A 7,474-nucleotide genomic window follows, 5' to 3' on the forward strand; every position below is an offset into this window, starting at 1 on the left:
TAGCAGAGCATGCGGATGGGGAAGATGCTGCCCTTTATTGCCAATATTTGACAGTTCTTCTTAAAACAGTAATTGGCCTTATTAGTCTGCATAGTCGATTTGGCTCACTTACCTTATGTATAAATATATTAAGATGGAAGTACAAGAACCTATTACTTTAATTTACCTTTGAATTATAATATATCCTCCAGTTAATCAAATATCAACATTAGGAAGTGTTCAGAAACATTAAATGATTAATATTATTATGCAAAATTACAATATTTTAGTTTTATATGTAATTTAAAATAGTTCAACCTGACAAGTATTGCAGGGCTTTAAATATCTTCAACATCATCTACAGTGGATGCGCTATATCTTGAAGAGATTGATTTTAAGTTCTTATAAACATTGTGGTGAACTGGTGGAATATATCGTAACATGGCAACGAGACTCTTCGATTTCCGAGGGGTTACAGTACGTCCCTCGGGATTATGGGAAGATCTTGGAGACAGCATGCAAGAAATGAATGATTCACTGCAGGTTTCGTCTTGTTCTTGGATTCACGTCCTGGCATATTCTTAAAAATCCTAATCATGTGCCAGTTTTCGAAGTCAGAATTTATTTGATTAAAAGGGTACCAGGTGTTTTATTTACTTTAACAGCAGCAATGTTCCTGATTTCAAATTTATATCTATCTTCAGCATATTGATTTTTGACAGTCTGTTTGTTCGATAATTGAAAATCTTTGAAACCTTCGGTGTTCATTGTAATGACGTTGAATGGTTACTTTAACCTGGAATTTCTGATTAAATACAATTGTTTTTGTTCTAACCACTGAATGAATGGGAAAAAATCAGCCTCCTTTCGTTCATTACTGGTACACTTGCTGGATTACTGAGAACTTTGAACAAACATGAAGCAATTTCACAGAATCTCCGAGATGCAATATTTTCAGGCCACATGCACATTATCCCCTGATTTGTATTGCATATGTGTAAACCAAAGCCGTATACCCAAAACTACCACTAGTAGATTATTGTTTCTTTGGAATCCGCGGTGTTGATAAGGCTTTTAGCAGGTCATATGTAAAAAAGACATTAGTCACAGTCTGTGCTTGAACAAGCTGAGGTCAATTCTTTCATCTTGACATATACTTTATCAGTTTTTCTTTGATGATATGCAACTTCAAGAGGTATATCATCACTTTCAGTAGCCTGCCATTTGTCAAAGTTTCGCAGATCACTGATAAACAAATGGTAGATAACTGACGTGATGTTTACTGTTTGTAATGTAGTTTTTCATGCTGATTTCAAATCTGAAAACCGTTTTGCTCTATCACGTCAGGTTTTAAAATTATCGACGAAATTTTATTTTTACATGCAACACCGTCAAATGTTTGTGTCATTTTTCGTTATTTTTAATGCAATGCTGAAAAATTTCGTCGTTTGTGTTCTGTTGCATTAATATACTTTCATTTGTTTCTTTTTTAATTATCTTCACTGACAATGACAGTGGACGGTGGATATTACGGCATCCAGAGGTTGTTTACAAGTTCACCAGAAATGTTTTGCTACGTGTGCGGCTATGTAATAGACAAATCCCATTGGAAGACTTTTACACCATTTCTGAAGAAAGCATGTGAACTATACTTTGATTCGAAGGTGGATAGTAGTAAGTCGTAGGCACCACAGTTCATCTGTTCGACCTGTGCATGTAACTTGCGCGGTTGGTTAATTAAGGAAAAGAAGAACAACCATCTGGTATTTGGAGTTCCTATGATACGGCGTGAATGAAGCAACTACATCACAGACTGTTATTTCTGTTTGGCAAACGTCACTTCTCCTCCAAAACTCGTGCATCTGTAAAGTAATCTGACGTTTCTTCAGTTTCTATGATCCCGTCACTTGTCCAATACCAACAGCATCTGGAGAATACACAGTTACTAAAGAAACGCAAGAAGAAAGTCCTCTTTCATCTCCTGCCAACGACTCAGACTCTGATTACTACCAACCTGGAGAAGATATTCATTTGATAAATAATGTTAAACTCATACGGGATCATGCGATCTCATACGGGACCTGGCACTAACGAAAGGTCAAGCTGAACTGCTCGGTACGTCTTAAAGAATTTAATTTCCTTGCACAACGAATTCACAGTTTCGGCACAGACACAAAGAACTTTTGAAGTTGCTAATCCACGGACGTTCAAGGTCTTATGTCAAGCCTCGGGGTGGAACACAGCATTGAAGCATGGCGACTATTCACAGACTCATATAAGACAAGTTTGAAGGCAGTATTAGGTTCGTTCTAACAAGCGGTTCATGGATCAGTTCATGTACGGTTCCTGTACCATCTTATGTGCATGCGCTAGTTGAGCAACTGCTATGGGATTGAAACTGGACTGGACGCTGTTGGAACGCTTTCGCGGATCGTTATGTACTAAATCCAGATATGCTATAACTGTGATCATCTTTGCTAAGAACGGGATGCTTATTATTATTATTATTATTATTATTATTATTATTATTATTATTATTATTATTATTATCGTTTCGCAGCTAATTCTAATTGCAGAAAATAGAATTCCGATCATTTTCTATAAAAAGATAACAAAAAATATGGAAGGCAAGAATTCCGCTAATTCAATGTGTACTGGGGGACTCTCGTCTAAAAATAGTTATTTTTTAATTATCAATGTATATACGTTATTTATTATACTTTTAATTAAAGCTGCATGTTGAAATTGTAATTAACTATTTCAATACCCAAATAATTTCCATTCCCTTTCTTTTTGGCGAAAATTTAAATTAAATCTCTAGTTTTATTATTCGTCTGTACTGTCACTTTTCATCTTTAACCTCACTGATGTGAACAGTCGATCATGTCTTTCTTCAGTATCCAGGAGACATTGGTGAGCTTATGCGCATGCGCGTCTTGCGTACTCTTCCGTACATGCCTCAATCCGCGGACTATTTCTGACCTTTCCGAACCCGTGTCAAAAGCTTGTTGGAACGCCCGACTGCAGTATATGTTTCCGGTTCAGGACTGGTTCGGATTGTGTTGGAACGCTTTTTCTGTACTGCGCATGCCCACGATGGTTACGGACTGTTCCTGACTGTTGTTGGAACAAACCTATTATTACACAACGGAAACAGAAATGCTTCAGTACCGGTTGTATATTCTACGCACCTGAAAGGGACGTACGAAACCCTGTATCTACTTCTTAAAAAAATACGCTATCGCGAGTACAATTGGCGTATCTGTGGTCATTTAAAAGTTATCAAAATTCTCATGGGAATGCAGACAGGGTACACCAAGTACTGCTACTTCATCTGCGAGTGGGACAGCAGAGATAGAAAGAATCACTATATAAAGAAAAACTGGCCAGTCAGAGATAGAATGCAGACAGGAAGTAAAAATGTCCTTCGAGTGCCGTTGGTTGAGCATGACAAAGTTATTATGCCACGGTTTCATATAAAACTGGAGCTTACGAAGAATTTCTTGAAGGCACTAGACAATGACTCAGATGCTTTTGGGTACATGTGTAACAAGTTTCCGAAGTTGAGTTACGAAAAAATGAAAGAAGGTGTGTTCATAGGTCCACAAATAAGGAAGATCATTGCTGACAGCCACTTCCAAGACTTACTGGGTGACACTCAAAGAGATGCACGGGTGGCATTGAAGTCAGTCGTAGACAATTTCCTTGCAAATAATAAATCGACTGACTATGTGAATGTTGTGCAGAAGTGCAACAGTGCGTACAGACAGCTAGGTTGCAACACGTCCCTCAAAATGCATCTCCTCGACTCACATCTTGATTTCTTCCCGAAGAACCTAGGTTCAGTCAGCGACGAACATGATGAACGTTTTCATTCAGACATCTCGGTGATGGAGTCACGCTATCAGGGTCGATGGGAGTGCAGCGATGTTGGCTGACTACTGCTGGAAGCTTGAGCGCGACATGACAAATGCTCAGCACAAATTAAATTCTACAGCCAAGAAATCCAAACCAAATACACCTTAAATTAAGAAAGTGTATTCTATATATGTACATATGTATTTTACATGTGTATTATACCTTCAGCTATGTTACTATTATAATTATGTGCCATGTGGTGCATTTGCACCATTTTCTTAGCTAAAGTCATGTTCATTAGTACTCCATGTAACAATAAATGCTCTACTGAAATTCCTGTCTGTGAGTTGTTAAACATAATGATTGATGTCGTATATCTCAAGAACGGTGAGTAACAGAGACAAATAGTTTGCATATTCGGAATCAGCATGTTTCAGTTGTCTTAGAACGCTTGTTGGATACCAAGATATCCATTGAAAATGTTTTTTTGTTATTCAGTGTATCCGAATGAGGTAAATTAAAACTTATATTTCAGTTTTTGAAAACTTTGGCATACATATCGTATTTAACGGTCATTATTCCTGAGTTCTGATAGTCTTTCATATAGACAATACACCTCAGCAATGGACTTCACACTGATCATGTAGGATATGTTTTATTTACATTAGCTCCTCTAAAATAATGGTTCCTGTACTTAGAAAACCTTTGATACATAAGAACCACTAACAGTTAAATAAGAAATAAAGAAATTTTATTAACATCTATATTTAATACAGAGTCCATTTGCATAGTTTAATACAATAAATATGTCCGTCAAGTTAGCTCTGTGGTAGTGCGTCTGCCTCCAGACTAGCCGGCCCGGGTTCGATTACCGGTAGGGTCAGTAATGTTCATGTAAAATTTCTATCTCGGGACTAGGAGAGATGACGGTGCACAACTTCTAATAACTAAATTGTGCACCAATATGCCTGAGTTAAATTCCAAATCTCTCCACAGTGAATATGAAGAGAAGGCATATGTCACTGTCGATATTAATTCGTTCGTCGGATGGAGACGTTAAGCCTGGCGGTTCCCTTGGTGCTATTCGACAGGAGCAGGCTATGTCCCGGCACCTGGTTCCCCTTCTCCCTTCTTCACCTTCATCATCATCCTCACACATACCCTACACTACACTTGAACATACACTCACCCTAGTACACGGCATAGCTCTTGATAGATATGTACACATAATGCATAACATGGCCCGCCGAAGTGGTGTGCAACTTTAAAATGGGCCACAATGCTGCCATCTATCCGCAGTATGAGGAACCCGAATCACGCAAGTTAAGTGGGTAGGCATTAGACACCACACACACACACACACACACACAGAGACACACACACTTACATACATGCATACATACAATAAATATGACATATATAACTATTTTATTCTGTATGTAACCACTTTATTTAACATTAAAGGCATAAAATGTAGATTAGCTTCAAAAGTTAGAATAAGTGAACTGCTGTGGCAGCTGAACTGGACTGTGCACTGGAAAGCTTGAGAGAAAGGAATTTCTAGATTTATTTAGAGTGCTCCAGCATTGGCTGGTGCAATGCCACATCTATACAGGATGATTCAAAACTTATGTTACAGAAGAATATCGTAGATAGAGGATACTAAAGCGAACATTTTTCACTAAGCAATGTGTGTCATATCTCGCACTGGTACGGCGTTACGCTTGTTTTAGTGTTGTGTCTGTTTGCCATGTTGTGATTGTTTGTTGTTGCTATGCGCATTGATGTGTCATTGTCTCAGTTCACATGCCATGGAAAATCGCATAAAGGGAGAAAATTACAGGACTATCTGGAAAACAACCTGCCCGTTTTATTCGAAAAGGTACAGCTTGCAGTACACATTGGGATATGGTTCCAGCATGACGGAGATCCTGCACACTTCAGTCTTGTGGCAAGGTAACAGCAGCCGGCAACATTTGGTGACAGATGGATTGGTTATCAAGGTCTCGTCCCATGGCCAGTAAGATAGCCAGATCTTAATCCGCTTGACTTATTATTGTGGACATTTAAAGACCTTAGTGTACGCCACACCTGTAGACCAGGTCGATGATTTTCTTCTACGGTTTGTCGACGCCTATAACACCATACATACTACACCTGACATATTTGAACGGATGCGGCAGTTAATGTTTGGGCAATGCCAGTATTGTTTAAAAGAAAAGGGGCGTCGGTTCCAGGCTCTCCTGTAATGCACAAGTTGTCAAGTGTCATTGTCTATTGTTTTTCATTGAAAGCTCAGTCAGTAGACAGTCAAGTCATTGGCTCTTAAATGAATAATTGCCTACCAGCCAAAGCACTGTAACAAGTGCAGCGCCGCAGCGGTGCGAGATAGGACACACATAGCTTAATGAAAAAAGTTTCTTTTAACATCCTCTATCTACCTTATTCTTCTGTAATATAAGTTCTGAATCACCCTGTATAGAGTAAAGGCTGGTAGTATTGTGATACGAGTAATATTGTGATAGTTATTTTTGAGAATTTATTACAATTTTACTGAGCGAGAAAAGGACCGTTTTGTGCAGCAGCTTGTCCACGAATATTCCCTTAATACGTTGACGCAAAACCGATCTTTCTCTCACTCAGTAAAATTGTAATAAATTCTCAAAAAGAATTATCACAATATTGCTCATATCACAGTATTACTAACCTTTACCCTAGTTTAAGAAAAGGACGACAGATGATAGGAGCTGCCTGAAACACATGAAATCTCTTTTTCTTTTTTCTTTTTTTTTTTTTTCTTTTTTTTTTTCATAATTTTGTGGCATAGCTTCCTCTTGCAGTGGACCCCTCAATTAGTCAATGACAGTTTCCTGAGACAGAAAACTGTTTCAACAAGATTGTGCACCACGTCATACAGCTAAAAGATAAATTAATTAATCAATATATCTTGAAGATTTTGGATCAAAGATTATACAATTATAATAATGTGTCATATTTCTTCTGGTGAAGAATTTTTGTCAGAACTATCAAATCAATTTGCTGCACTGGTCCAGAAATAACACGATTTCAACCTCACAGAGAATTGTTGGAATGTTATGGAAACCAATATTGCTGGAAATGAACCGAAAACGAAGAAAATAATATCTTCATTGAATAATAAATCAAATGCAGCACTAACACCTACGAAATTACTACATAAGAAAACTAATACACTAAAATTAAGGCACGTAGAGGGCATACGAGATACTTAAAAATGAAATAAGTAATCTGTGGTAAACTGTGAAGTGTCTGTTTATATTATTCTTTGATGATACATAACCTCTGTTCCAGTTTTTTATTGTTAAACGGTAGATATGCAAATCCTCTATTAAAGACGAAATGTTACCCCTGCACTTTTGTATAAATATCAGTAAACTTCTAAAAATTGCATTTATTTAATCCCAATCTATATGCTCGAAATAAAAAATGAAATCATTAATGGATAAGCATAATACCAATAAGAACAGTAGTAATATTTTTTACATTTATTAAGAATACCAAAATTCTGGGAGGTGGTACAATTTACGTTGCTGCTACTGTATGTAGTTAGATTATGCATGTTCAAAAGATGCAACAGCATTAAAAAAATAAGAAGTTC

The sequence above is a fragment of the Periplaneta americana genome, chromosome 13, assembly GCF_040183065.1.
Source record: "Periplaneta americana isolate PAMFEO1 chromosome 13, P.americana_PAMFEO1_priV1, whole genome shotgun sequence".
Lineage (NCBI taxonomy): Eukaryota > Metazoa > Arthropoda > Insecta > Blattodea > Blattidae > Periplaneta > Periplaneta americana.